Source organism: Schistocerca cancellata, chromosome 9, assembly GCF_023864275.1.
Source record: "Schistocerca cancellata isolate TAMUIC-IGC-003103 chromosome 9, iqSchCanc2.1, whole genome shotgun sequence".
Taxonomy (NCBI): Eukaryota; Metazoa; Arthropoda; class Insecta; order Orthoptera; family Acrididae; genus Schistocerca; species Schistocerca cancellata.
Genome location: NC_064634.1, coordinates 488,190,513 through 488,206,574, shown reverse-complemented (window position 1 = coordinate 488,206,574; position 16,062 = coordinate 488,190,513).

Here is a 16,062-nt window from a genome sequence, read left to right as displayed (position 1 = left end):
GGCAGGCGAGCAGCTGGAATCTGGAAGCTGACGATGGCCCACTGGAGCCGGCCGCTTTCTCCAGCAGGGGTCGCTTTCTCCGGAGGTGGGACGTTCTCCGGCCGCCGGCATCCCGTCTGACCCGGAAGAGGCAAGAAGTGCCACACGGACCGGGACTTTCGCTTTTCCCGACGCGCCACCGCAGGCAGCGAATGACTGCGTCGGGTTTATGACTCCCATCCGGCGGGTACGTAAACGTAGCGTCCAGGAAGTTAAAACCCAGCTCTCGTCGTGCTGCAGTTTTCAACATGCTGCCCACGAACAGCAGTTTTTATTCGAATTTGGGATAGACTGTAACACCCTCTGCGGCGATTAGAGTCCACCAATACACTTTATTTACTTATTGATCAAAAAATTCTTATTAGTTTATGAGTATTTAGTTCCTATTAGCCGCGCGGGGTAGCCGAGCGGTCTGAGGCGTCGTGTCATGGGCCACGCGGCTTCCCGCGACGGAGGTTCGAATCCTCCCTCGGGTTTGGGAGTGTATGTCGTCCTTAGCGTAAGTTAGTTTAAGTTAGATTAAGTACTGTGTAAGCTTAGGGACCGGTGACCTGTGCAGTTTGGTCCCATAAGACCTTACCACAAGTTTCCAAAATTTCCTATTATTCATGATTGCAGTACTCTTAGTCTAAAGACAATAAATCAATTTGCATTATAGAAGTGATGTGGTGTCATTTAGAGAAGAAGCTCCACAGGGCATTGCCCAATACACCGTTTGTCTTCTGACTGTGCTCTAGATCAGGGGTCGTCAAACTGCGGACCGCGAGCTTCATTTGGCCCTAATAAAGTGCGCGTTCGGCCCGCGGTTATCAGCGCTATTTTATAATAATATGCTTCTAGCGACTAACAGCAGAAACCAAGATACTCAACTAACGTTAAGGTGTAGTTTTCTTACACAATAAGAAACAAATCTACTTCCAGAGTTGTTATTGTTGTTCTTGTTGTTGTGGTCTTCAGTCCTGTCGGCCGCGGTGGTCTAGCAGTTCTAGGCGCGCAGTCCGGAACCGCGCGACTGCTACGGTCGCAGGTTCGAATCCCGCCTCGGGCATGGATGTGTGTGATATCCTTAGGTTAGCTAGGTTTAAGTAGTTCTAAGTTCTATGGGACTGATGACCACAGATGTTAAGTCCCATAGTGCTCAGAGCCATTTGAACCATTTTTTTCTTCAGTCCTGAGACTGGTTCGATGCAGCTCTCCATGCTACTCTACCCTGTGCAAGCCTCTTCATCTCCCAGAACCTACTGCAACCTACATCCTTCTGAATCTGCTTAGTGTATTCATCTCTTGGCCTTCCTCTACGATTTTTACCCTTCACGCTGCCCTCCAATACTAAATTTGTGATCCCTTGATACCTCAGAAAATGTCCTACGAACCGGTCCCTTCTTCTTGTCAAGTTGTGCCACAAACTCCTCTTCTCCCCAATCCTATTCAATACCTCCTCATTAGTTATGTGATCTACCCACCTAATCTTCAACATTCTTCTGTAGCACCTCATTTCGAAAGCTTCTATTCTCTTCTTGTCCAAACTATTTATCGTCCATGTTTCACTTCCATACATAGCTACACTCCATACAAATACTTTCAGAAACGGCTTCCTGACACTTAAATCTATACTCGATGTTAATAAATTTCTCTTCTTTAGAAACGCCTTGCTTGCCATTGCCAGTCTATATTTTATATCCTCTCTACTTCGACCATCATCAGTTATTTTGCTCCCCAAATAGCAAAACTCCTTTACTACATTAAGTGTCTCATTTCCTAATCTAAGTCCATCAGCATCACCCGATTCGACTACATTCCATTATGCTCGTTTTGCTTTTGTTGATGTTCATCTTATATCCTCTTTTCAACACACTGTCCATTCCGTTCAACTGCTCTTCCAAGTCCTTTGCTGTCTCTGACAAAATTACAATGTCATCGGCGAAATTAAAGTTAGACTTGGCGAACTCAGCTCTAAGCTAAGTAAAGTTTGCAGCTCACGTCAGGGGCCAAGAGATGTGTACCGCGACCACTGCAGGGTCAATACACTGAAGCGGCAAAGAAATTGGTATAGGCATGCGTATCCAAATACAGGCATATGTAAACAGGCAGAATACAGCGCTGTGGTCAGCAACGCCTATATAAGACAAGTGTCTGGCGCGGTTGTTAGATCGGCTACTGCTGCTACAATGGCAGGTTATCAAGTTTTAAGTGAATCTGAACGTGGTGTTACAGTCGGCGCGCGAGCTATGGGACACAGCATCTCCGAGGTAGCGATAAAGTGGGGATTTGGCCGTACGACCATTTCACGAGTGTACAGTGAATATCAGGAATCTGCTAAAACATCAAATATCCGACATCGCTGCGGCCGGAAAAAGATCCTCCAAGAACGGGACCAGCGACGACTGAAGAAAATCGTTCAACGTGACAGAAGTGCAACCCTTCCGCAAATTGCTACAGATTGCTGCACATTTCATTGCTGGGCCATCAACAAGTGTCAGCGTGCGAACCATTCCACGAAACATCATCGTCACCGATATGGGCTCTTGAAGCCGCAGACCCAGGCGTGTACCCTTGATGACCGCAAATCTTTACGCCTCGCCTGGGCCCGTCAAAGACATTGAACTGCTGATGATGACTGGAAGTCGGGCAAGTCTCGTTTCTAATTTTATCGAGTGGATGGACGTGTATGATTATGGAAACAACCTCATGAATCCATGGACCCTGCATGTCAGTAGGGGACAGTTAAAGCTGTTAGAGGCTCTGTAATACCTGTGGGGTGTGTCCAATTGGAGTGATATGGGACCCCTGATACGTCTAAATAAGACTCTGACAGGTGAGACGTACGTAAGCACCCAGTCTGATCACCTGCATCCATTCGTGTCCATTGTGCGTTCCAACCCATTGGGCAATTCCAGAAATACAATGCGACGCTCCTAACGTCCAGAACTGCTACAGAGTGAGTCCAGGAACACTCTTCTGAGTTTAAACATTTCGGCAGATGTGAACATTATTGAGCATATCTGGTTTGCGCTGCCATATGGTGTTCAGAAGAGATTTTCACCCCCTCGTACTCTTATGAATTTATGGACAGCCCTCCAAGGTTCATGGTGTCATTTCTCTCCAGCACTACTTCAGACATTAGTCGAGTCAATGCGACGTCGTGTTGCGGCACTTTTGTGTGCTCGGGGGGTTGGGGGGTGGGGGTGGGGGGGTGGCGCTACACGATATTATGCAGGTGTACCAGTTTCTTAGGCTCTTCAGTGTAGATGCGAGAGGGGAATGTTTTACTACATTGACAACTCAGAAGTGTGTGCAACTGGCACCGGTCAGCTCCTATGGTAAAAATGTCAAACGGAAGTAGCGTGGATCAGAGAATGCGCATTATAGAGACTGCCGTCTTCAAATGCGCTACGTGTTTCTTGCAAGTAATTGAAATAATTACGGCTGTTTTAATACAATGCTACGTGTAAAAGAAACGTGACTTTCAAAACATTTAGTAAACATTTGTGATCGTATCTCATATTGAAGTTAAGATTATTGATTCAAAAAGCACTAATTATGTAGGTTACCAATTCATACTGAGATCGGTAGGGGAAGGTGTGCTACAGTGGCTAAGACGGGAAAAGTGCTCTCTGCATGTTTCTTGCTGTGAACAGTGTTTCTGCTTGCCGAGAAGTGGACACATTAGTTCTAGAATGAGATTTTCACCCTACAGCGGAGTGTGCGCTGATACTGGTAGATTATTTCCAACAGAAATCGGCATTGTTGTCAATGAGTTTGACAGAGGAAGCTTGATCCTGTAGTTTTTAATAAAAGCTTTTTTGGTCTTGAGTTGTCTGACGTAAGGCAGTCATTCATATTATTCTTGTTCCCACTTCCATGGAGAGTATTAATTATTTTCTGTGTCAATGTTTAAACAAAGTCTTTTCGCCTACACTTTAGTTCCTTGCTATTTACTTCCATTTGATAATTTATTCTGTGGATCACTAATGCCGACTCTATTTCTTTCTGCATTATTTGTAATGAGTCTTCGTTCACTTGCGGAAATGCATGAATTAAGTAAATCTTCTGTTCACTGTGATAACTTATTCGCTACTCACGTGTATTTCTGTCCAGCAGTCATATGACTACAGTTGTCGGACCACTCTGTAGCCCATCTCTCTTTACTGTTGCGTACGAAGTAGTGCACAACAGAGAAGACATTTCTCACACCATGCTAGTACAAAGGCACTGTATTATCATCGTCACTCCGTTGTTCATGCTTTTGTTTCTGCTCAGTGTGGCGCTAATTTTGAATGTTTTGCTAAAACCTTTTGTGGTGGGTATGCTGGGAAAGAACTTGTGTGTGTGTATGTGTGTGTGTGTGTGTGTGTATGTGTGTGTGTGTGTGTGTGTGTGTGTGTGTGTGTATGTATGTGTATATGTGTGTGTGTGTGTGTGTGTGTGTGTGTGTGTGTGTGTGTGTGTGTGTGTATGCATGTATGTGTGTGAAGAATGAAAGAGAGGGAGAGGGAGAGAGAGAGAGAGAGAGAGAGAGAGAGAGGGAGAGAGAGGGGGGGGGGGGAAGTTGAAATGGGTGCGGAAAGTTTGATAAGCAAAGGTTTTTGGATATTCCAGAATGTTCGAATGCTATAAATAATTCGTGAAGTGCTGCAAACATTGTTTTTCTGCATGGTGTTGTGTATTTGTTGAAATTGTTCTTACTTTATTTTTGTATGTGGCAGTGTCTCTTATATTGTTAGTCTTTCATAGAGACTGTTGTTTTCTCTGAGGATCTTTAGACCAGTTTCAAGTTGTTACGCTGATAGTCCTCCTGTGTGAGATGACACAAAGGGGTTAAAAAATGTTAAAATAAGGGAAGCTCGTTTTGTATTATCATAAAACAGGGAAGAGAGAGTCCAGATATTATGAGTAAGGGCGGCAATAATAAAAACAAAAATGTATTTAGTTGGCGAAATCTATTCACTAATTTTGAATCATCTGCTGTCAGATGCCGAAAAATTTTGTTGACTCCCACCAACGCACAGAGAAATGACGAATAATGAGAGCTCTCACGGAAATACTTACTTGGTTTTTTTATGTGATATTCGAGAGCAGGACAGTAGAGAACAGTCTCAACGGGATGCTGTGAGCTGTCTGCCAAACACTTCAGTGCAAATTACAGAGTAATCGTGTAAGTTAGATAAACATGAAGAAGACGCATTGTGAAAAATATACGTCCTTCGATGTCTTTCGTATGCGTGTCTGTTTGGGACCTTCTCAATGTTCGAATATAATGTTGGTCACTACAGAGACGACAAATTCGAAAAAGTTTTGAGGCATATGACTAGTCGTAAAGGAAACATCATGGACCATTCTCAGCTGATTCTGTTGCTGTCACGTGACCCAGAAACTATGCTGAAGGTTTGGAGCCAGGTTGGTTTGCAATGTCAGGTCAACGAAACTTCGTTTTTACGATGTTTACGTTACCATATTGAAAGGCGTACGTTTATCTGAGTACATCTTTCATTAGGGTCTATCCTATCAACTACATACGGTATTTTATCATTTTTATATGCCATCGCTATTATTTTCTACTCGGACCAATGCCTATGGCAAGTGATCTATGAGGTATGTGCTTTATTTAATCCTAATTCTCCCTTTATGGTCAGCAGCCGGTATTTCATGCACGAAATCCATTCAGTTAGTCTGGCTGTGGGCTAAGGCGAGTTTTGTGCTGTATCCGAGCGTATAGTCGGAGGGCTGAAGGGCTGAGGCGAATTTTGTGCTATCTCCGATCTTGGAATCGGAGTGTTGAGCGGTTGGAATGCACAGGACAATAGCAGGGAGGCGAGGGAGGGGGGGAAACAACAAGAGAGAAATGGTGGCAAAGCATGAGAGCGTAGATGCAACACTCTTTTCCGACCAATTTGTGGGCGAGTGTCTCCATTGGTTGTTGGAAGTTCGCAGCAGAAGCTTCGGGTTATCTCTAGAAAATCTGTCAGCTAAAACTGACGAACAAGCGATCTGAAAGACGCACTTTTTGACGAGAGCCGGCCGGTGTGGCCGTGCGGTTAAAGGCGCTTCAGTCTGGAACCGCGTGACCGCTACGGTCGCAGGTTCGAATCCTGCCTCGGGCATGGATGTGTGTGATGTCCTTAGGTTAGTTAGGTTTAATTAGTTCTAAGTTCTAGGCGACTGATGACCTCAGAAGTTAAGTCGCATAGTGCTCAGAGCCATTTGAACCATTTTGACGCGAACCGACTGAGTCCGACAGCTAGGCTCATAATTGCCCGAAATGTGCGCCAAAAAAGTGGGTCCTCTCTGCGTGTCTTGTGGAGCGAACGGTGGGCAGTTGAAACGGGCACGGGCTACTCATAGGTAGGTCGCGATCACGGTTTTTTCATAGTCGTTTATCTATGTACCTAAATCTTTCTGAACTGCTGAAATCTTTGCCACGCGTGTCTTAAGCTAAATTCTTTACATTGCCATGTTTTAGATTTACTAATATGTTCGTTCTCTTGCTTCAACAACTATAATATCCATTTTTCTCTCGCTCTGATTTTGTCCTGTGAAAATCGGTTAACGGAATTGTAAGTTTATCAGCTCTGCGAATCTCTGTGAATCACTAATAGCATTTTCTCTCTGGTTCCTTGCCCTCAGCAATGCTAATTTCTGTTGCAGCATATTGGATCACGCAAAAGCTTATAAAATACTTTCCCTTGTTCCCTTAGGGACACCCACATGCTGATCATTTTGTCTAAGTTAATGTCAGGTCTTCATTTCGTAAGGGACAGTAACGGTTAAGAACATTGCTTGTAACGCAATTCAAATTTCCTTCATGTTAATGTAACTGTTAATCAATCCAAACATATGAATTCAATCTTTTATTTCAAGCCCACCAGGTCACTTTCAAACGCATGAGGCAGTAGATTAAGAAATATATGTGGTACACCTAACATTGCGTTCGTGTCCATAACAGTTCATGCGTTAAAGAAACAATAGGAATCAGTGATTAAGGGCATTACTGTGATCTTTTTGCCTACATTCAGCCAGAAATACAATTTAAGGTCACTAGTTTACTATCAGATCACTCCATGCTACCAAACTTAAAAAAAAGCTAATGGCACCTTACAATATGTCATTTATTTCTTTGTATTGTTTTAAGTGAAAGATAATATTTAGAGGTTTTTTAATGCATTATACGACCCTTCATATTCGGCGAAGTTAAAAAACGTTTCACGTAAATATATTTGAAAACCCGTTGCAATTAGGTTTCTACATTTCTACACGTAACCTACATCTGCAAGGTTTGGCTCTGCAGTGTATTAGGTCTGAGACTGATTTACCACTCGCAGTGCAAAGATAAGCGTTTAACACGGCAAGCGCATTTCAGGTTTCTAAACGCCAAAGGGCAGCTGAAGTATTCACCCTTCCCAAACTTCATGTTCCTTCACGACAATTATAGATCTACCTCCCTGCTTGACTTCTTTTGTAAAATACTGGAGCGTACAATATTGCAATCGCTCCACAAATACTTTACTGATCACAACGTCCTACTCCCAGAACAGTTTGGATACCGCATCGAGCTATCAAAAATTTACCAGTCCCTGCATTTGAGTGAATACATTTGTGTAGCGACGGAGCAAGGAGATTGCACTAGTTGTTTGTTTCTTGATACAGAAACACCTCTCCACTGCTTCAGTATGATGGATATTTAGATCCGACAGGTTCTCTATGACATGTGCGCAAGACGTGATAGACACGTTCCTGATGGGGAGGAGATTGTTGCCAGAAACCGCAATCACTGCAGTAGCAATAAACCGGTAAAGCAGGGCTCCACAGGATCCTGTGTTGTACTCTGTCCACACTAACGGTACACTCAGACCGACGGGAGGGAAAATCGATCTGTACACCGATGACGCTGCGCTATTCAAGAGCTACAGTAGACAGACCACAGTGTTAGACACTTCCTGAGACACGGCGACGTAATTGTGCACGGTCTGGAAGGTTAAAATCAATCCTAACAAGAGCCGACCAATTCTGTTCACCACAAGGCGAAGCTCCCCAACCACCAAGTCAGTACTGGTGGCACGATCGTGACTTGAGCTTACTCATCTACGTCTACATCTACATCTACATGACTACTCTGCAATTCACATTTAAGTGCTTGGCAGAGGAATCGTCGAACCACAATCATACTATCTCTCTACCACTCCACTCCCGAACAGCGCACGGGAAAAACGAACACCTAAACCTTTCTGTTCGAGCTCTGATTTGTCTTATTTTATTTTGATGATCATTCCTACCTATGTAGGTTGGGCTCAACAAAATATTTTCGCATTCGGAAGAGAAAGTTGGTGACTGAAATTTCGTAAATAGATCTCGCCGCGACGAAAAACGTCTTTGCTTTAATGACTTCCATCCCAATTCGCGTATCATATCTGCCACACTCTCTCCCCTACTACGTGATAATACAAAACGAGCTGCCCTTTTTTGCACCCTTTCGATGTCCTTCGTCAATCCCACCTGGTAAGGATCCCACACCGCGCAGCAATATTCTAACAGAGGACGAACGAGTGTAGTGTAAGCTGTCTCTTTAGTGGACTTGTTGCATCTTCTAAGTGTCCTGCCAATGAAACGCAACCTTTGGCTCGCCTTCCCCAAAATATTATCTATGTGGTCTTTCCAACTGAAGTTGTTCGTAATTTTAACATCCAGGTACTTAGTTGAATTGACAGCCTTGAGAATTGTACTATTTATCGAGTAATCGAATTCCAACGGATTTCTTTTGGAACTCATGTGGATCACCTCACACTTTTCGTTATTTAGCGTCAACTGCCACCTGCCACACCATACAGCAATCTTTTCTAGATCGCTTTGCAACTGATACTGGTCTTCGGATGACCTTACTAGACGGTAAATTACAGCATCATCTGCGAACAACCTAAGAGAACTGCTCAGATTGTCACCCAGGTCATTTATATAGATCAGGAACAGCAGAGGTCCCAGGACGCTTCCCTGGGGAACACCTGATATCACTTCAGTTTTACTCGATGATTTGCCGTCTATTACTACGAACTGCGACCTTCCTGACAGGAAATCACGAATCCAGTCGCACAACTGAGACGATACCCCATAGGCCCGCAGCTTGATTAGAAGTCGCTTGTGAGGAACGGTGTCAAAAGCTTTCCGGAAATCTAGAAATACGGAATCAACTTGAGATCCCCTGTTGATAGCGACCATTACTTCTTGCGAATAAAGAGCTAGCTGCGTTGCACAAGAACGATGTTTTCTGAAACCATGCTGATTACGTATCAATAGGTCCCGGGTTCGATTCCCGGCGGGGTCAGGGATTTTCACCTGCCTCGAGATGACTGGGTGTTTGTGTTGTCCTCATCATTTCATCATCATCCAGGAAAGTGGCGAAATTGGACTGCGCAAAGGTTGGGAAATTGTACGGGCGCTGATAACCGCGCTGTTGAGCGCCCCACAAACCAAACATCATCATACGTATCAATAGATCGTTCCCTTCGAGGTGATTCATAATGTTTGAATACAGTATATGCTCCAAAACCCTACTGCAAACCGACGTCAATGATATAGGTCTGTAGTTAGATGGATTACTCCTACTACCCTTCTTAAACACAGGTGCGACCTGCGCAATTTTCCAATCTGTATGCGTTGTACAGATAAGGAACTGACTTGGGGATCGCAGATATTGATTGCGGTCAATAAGTATTGTGCCCTCATTTACCAATTATACCCGCTTTTCAGCAATGACGGACTGCTATATGACACTGGTGTCTTCTGTGAATCGGATGTGGGGTCAATGACCGACGACGCTCAGCTGAAATGACTGGAAATCCTTCGAAACAAGGTTTTTCGGCTTATAACAAATGCTGCCCACTATACTCTCAGCGTCCACTGTAGGCAAAACTTCAGATAACATTTACCTAGCACATTACCCAGACAAAAATCCATTAAATGTTATATCAAAACAAACTCTTCGTTAATCCTCCGTTTGTTTGCGTGGCCATCTTCCGCAGCAGCTGTTAAAATCTGTTAGTATAGGTTGTCCGTCTTGAGCTGACTGCATTCTAATTAAAAATAATTCCACCGGACGCTTTTCGCTTTTATTTATACAGCAACTTCCGTGGTTATTCTGTAAATTGGATATATACGTTTGTACAGATTTGCTTGTTTTAGATTAAAAACGGCGTTTTCTTTATACATTTGGTCTCCAAGTTACTTACGGTGTTTCTTTACATATTCTGCTCCTTCCCTCCTTGCTAGCAACGGTTGTTGTCGAAAGGCTTGATGCTTCACTTCACATTTGCACTTTGCAGTTTTTGGCATTCTTCAATATTACCTGCGCTGCATTATTTACACTTCATTTTCTTAAACTGTTTCGCATTCCGCACTGCAACAGTGTTTATGTCTGTTCGTTTGTTTTTGTTTCCTTTCACGTTGTGAGTGTTGCCAACCTGTGAAACTATGTGTGTGTGTGTGTGTGTGTGTGTGTGTGTGTGTGTGTGTGTGTGTTAGAGAGTGAAATTTGTGAAATTGTCTTGTATGTAGGTAGAGACGTGAGAGGAGTGGGGATGGGTTGACATTTTATTTATTTTTTGCTTTTTCTTGCGGGGGGAGGGGGGGGGGGGCGCGAGGATAAGCCTGGTAAATGGAAGTGGTTAATGGAGCCTGTGGTTTTATGTGTACATTTAATGTTATATTAAGTGGTCAATCAGTTTAAAGAGTGTGTGGTTTGCCAAGTTGGTCGTTAATCATTTTGCTGATGCTGGAAGCTCCTGCTGAAATTTATTTCACGCGTTAGCGAATTAAAGTTGGGCTTTCAAACTTCGCCCTCTGTAAAACACATGTATTTCTTCGTATGTTTTACTCCGACGCTTGCTACACCGATGTGTCATGTTCTTTGTGTCTATTTATTTCCATAAAAATCATACAATTTTCGTGACTGTTTTTCAGTTCTTGGGCTAAAACTATAACAATTAAGTTTTATTTATTTGGTTTCGATTCCTCGCCTGAGACGGCATTACTTGTGGAAATGAATCTCTACAGGTCAGCTTTTTTTTTAAGCCTTTTTTTTGCTTGATAGCATGTCATCTGCAAAGTAAAGTAAAGAATTTGCTTATTTTTTAAAATAGTTAAAAATAAAATTTAGAGTTGAGACGGAAGCCGTCTTGAAGACTAAATTTCCAAGACATACTACACACGGAATCAGCAACAAACAATTTTCGAAAATACTGGAAAAGTACAGGCACAAGTATAATCATTCACAACCAGTCCAATCACTCACTGAAACCCATTCATGTTTCAGATAGTCCTACACAAAAATTATCAGAATTCCACTGGGCATACCTATACACAGGAACTAAATGCAATGCACCAAATAACCAGAGAGAATGGGTACAATGTATAAATAACAAATAAATGAACAACAATACAAAAGGCAAATTAAGAAATAACAAAGGAAGGATAAATTACTAACTGCTTCAAAGAGCAAGGAACGCCAACAAAGGGAATCAAGAACATTGTACAATGAATATAGCATGGTACTTACTACAACAATGAAAATGTCCATACAGTGGGGAAAGTTCTGAAGAAGGGACCGCTAATTTCCGCACAAACAACACAGTAAGGAAAAAGTGTAAACACTGAGAACACCACCACAGACAGATTTTCCAAAGTTGGGATCTGTCGGTTAACTTGTAGTTCATGTCAATCAGTTTGCATAAGCCAAACAAGTAGAAATTTTAAAACTAAATGTTCTGAATGACACTACTGTGGAGAATCTCACACTTTTAACTGTCCTTGGTCAATTGTAACTTTTTACGCCATGCAGCTCCTTGATAGGCGACACCAACCCTACCGTCTGAATGTGTGGAATCGACAAACCAGCACAGAGGAAATCGTGACCAGGAGAGCGTAGATAGACTTCGAAGAGGTAGGCTGAAATGAAAATCGCTACAGGAATGAGGTGAGAAACGTTAACCAATTTGCTGTCCTGCTGTGTGAGCAGATACGTATCTAATTTTTCAATTCGTTGGGACCTTCTAATGACTTTAGTGGATGGTTAACGATAGTATCATCAGCAAGGCATCTAGGATAGTTGCTCAGATTATCTCCTAAAACCATATATATGGATTTAGTGCAATAGATGATCCATAAAGGAATCCCAATTATCGCTTTGATTTAAGTAGATGAGTTCCCATCAATTACTGTCTGACAGCAGATCATGAACCCAGGTGCACAACTGAGACAGGACTTCATAGAAGTGCATTTTGGTTACAGGCCACTTGAGGAGAGCACTGTCAAAAGCCTTCTGGAAATGCAGCACTCACTACATCATTGTGTGATTACAGAACCAGCTGTGTTTCACAAACGAAAGTAAAGGAAGTGGACAAGTTGCTGCTCGAAAAGTAAGAAAGGAAAGTTACTGTTTAACGTCCCATCGACAATGAGGTCCTTACATACGAAATAGCAGCTCGATTTAGAGAACGATATCGTCTGTATTCTTTTTATGTAAACCAAACTAACACTGGCCTTAAGCAATATAGGAAAATCCTAAATGTGCGTCACCAGATGGGTATTTGAACCTTCTCAAAGATATGTGCCTTAAAAGAAGGGAGACTGGTCTCAATAGAAACTGTTTTCGAGATTTGTGGATCACTACTCTCACCTTCTTGGGACAAAACACCACTAGACAAATTTCTTATTAAGATCTGGAAGCAACAGAATCGGTGCATTAACTAAAGCATCCTTAATGCCATCGAAATCTTAATGTGCATTATTGTCCATCCCAGTAGTATGGTTCAATTTTCACCATTACATTCCATAATTGGGGCATAGGCAATATGGTATTGTTCGCAAAACGCTTATAAAAGTTTATTTATCCTAGGAAGACACTTAGTTGTTACCTAGTACATGCATAAGATATACTTTCACTGACGAATCGTTTCTGTATCTGCGTGAATACTGTTTGCTGAGATAATATGTCCTAAGAATTCCACTGGTGCACTCGAATTGTAGTCAACCAAAGTAGTTATTTGCATCGCATGGCGACTAAATTTCAGCAGTAGAAACACTAGGTGTTGCTCACAGGAAACGTCCCCAACAGCGAACCATTAAAACGAACCACCAGAACATGAATGAACTTGGCTTGGGTAGTTGAAACCACTATTCAACTTTAACGCCCTGGGTCGGTGAACCATGAAGCTCGTAGCGATTGGACAGCTCCACACACGCTCCGACACTTCGCAGGAACCGGCAGCAGCCCTAACCGACTGCACCACGCGAAGATAACTTCCCTGGTGCGCATCAAGCCGCCGACCACCTCAGAATGCCGATAACATCTAAAATAGTCGTCAGTGGAAATAACTTCAACTACATACACTACCTGACAGCACTGCACGAAGACCTGAACGATACTCAACAGTGACTAAGCAGGCACGAAGACACATTGGGAGTCTATGCACACACACACACAGCCGACTCATAAACGATCGGTGAGCGAAAACGCGTCGTCCGGTAGGACGGCCGACCGACGATCCAGCAAGACCGTGGCGCGGCTCAAGTGATGCGTGGCGGCAGTGGTCGGGCGAGCCATGTCGACGCAGACCTCACTGCCGCTCCAACCCGACTGCACTAGTGCCGCATTGCAACTCCCCGACTGCGAGGTCCGGACTGCGCTCCAGACACGCTCCAAGTGACTGGCCGACCCGAACTCGCGACCCGAACTCCAACGCAGATCTGACTTACGACAGACAAGTAATAGCAGTCGAGCAAAGTTACTACGAGAAGGGATATATCGATACGCGCTGCTAGCGCCGCTCACGGTCAGGCAAAGCAGCAACTCAGTTGTAATTTAAATTCGCGTAGTCAGGTGGAAGTACGTTAAAAACAGGTTGTAAAATACATGATGGCGGGAACACGAGCCACGCGCGGCTCAGTGACTGTACACGATTTTTGAAATGAAAATTACGTAGCTAAAGTATGATTAAGATAAACGTTGATGGCTGTTAATACATGTAAATGTCTTTAAGTTTCATCTACAGTGATATAGTAATAAGGTATGTAATACATTAGTTGGACCTAATTTCAAGAGCGGAACAACACCAGTGTACAAGAGCTACGGCTGCTGACCAATCATCGCTCTTGTGTTTGTTTACATCACTGGAGGGGGGGGGGGGAAGTGGCAACAAAACGACTATTCACGTTGGTGTGTAGAATATATGAGTCTGGCGATATACCATCTGACTTTCGGAAAAGCATGTTGTTGTTGTTGTGATCTTCAGTCCTGAGACTGGTTTGGTGCAGCTCTCCATGCTACTCTATCCTGTGCAAGCTTCTTCATCTCCCAGTACCTACTGCAACCTACATCCTTCTAAATCTGCATATTGTATTCATCTCTTGGTCTCCCACTACGATTTTTACCCTCCACGCTGCCCTCCAATACTAAATTGGTGATCCCTTGATGCCTCAGAACATGTCCTACCAACCGATCCCTTCTTCTGGTCAAGTTATGCCACAAACTTCTCTTCTCCCCAATCCTATTCAATACTTCCTCATTAGTTACGTGATCTACCCATCTAATCTTCAGCATTCTTCTGCAGCACCACATTTCGAAAGCTTCTATTCTCTTCTTGTCCAAACTATTTACCGTCCATGTTTCACTTCCATACATGGCTACACTCCATACAAATACTTTCAGAAATGACTTCCTGACACTTAAATCTATACTCGATGTTAAAAAATTTCTCTTCTTCAGAAAAGATTTCCTTGCCATTGCCAGTCTACATTTTATATCCTCTCTACTTCGAACATCATCAGTTATTTTGCTCCCCAAATAGCAAAACTCCTTTACTAATTTAAGTGTCTCATTTCCTAATCTAATACCCTCAACATCACCCGACTTAATTCGACTACATTCCATTATCCTCGTTTTGCTTTTGTTGATGTTCATCTTATATCCTCCCTTCAAGACACCATCCATTCCGTTCAACTGCTCTTCCAAGTCCTTTGCTGTCTCTGACAGAATTACAATGTCATCGGCGAACCTCAACGTTTTTATTTCTTCTCCATGGATTTTAATACCTATTCCTAATTTTTCTTTTGTTTCCTTTACTGCTTGCTCAATATACAGATTGAATAACATCGTGGAGAGGCTACAACCCTGTCTTACTCCCTTCCCAACCCCTGCTTCCCTTTCATGTCCCTCGACTCTTATAACTGCCATCTGGTTTCTGTACAAATTGTAAATAGCCTTTCGCTCCTTGTATTTTACCCCTGCCACCTTTAGAATTTCAAAGAGAGTATTCCAGTCAACATTGTCAAAAGCTTTCTCTAAGTCTACAAATGCTAGAAACGTAGGTTTGCCTTTCCTTAATCTTTCTTCTAAGATAAGTCGTAAGGTCAGTATTGCCTCACGTGTTCCACTATTTCTACGGAATCCAAACTGATCTTCCCCGAGGTCGGCTTCTACTAGTTTTTCCATTCGTTTGTAAAGAATTTGTGTTAGTAATTTGCAGCTGTGGCTTATTAAACTGATTGTTCGGTAATTTTCACATCTGTCAACACCTGCTTTCTTTGGGATTGGAATTATTATATTCTTCTTGAAGTATGAGGGTATTTCGCCTGTTTCATACATCTTGCTCACCAGATGGTAGAGTTTTGTCAGGACTGGCTCTCCCAAGGCCGTCAGTATTTCCAATGGAATGTTGTCTACTCCGGGGGCCTTGTTTCGATTCAGGTCTTTCAGTGCTCTGTCAAACTCTTCACGCAGTATCGTATCTCCCATTTCATCTTCATCTACATCCTCTTCCATTTCCATAATATTGTCCTCAAGTACATCGCCCTTGCATAGACCCTCTGTATACTCCTTCCACCTTTCTGCTTTCCCTTCTTTGCTTAGAACTGGGTTTCCATCTGAGCTCTTGATATTCATACAAGTGGCTCTCTTTTCTCCAAAGGTCTCTTTAATTTTCCTGTAGGCAGTATCTACGAGGGCAGTTCAATAAGTAATGCAACACATTTTTTTCTGAA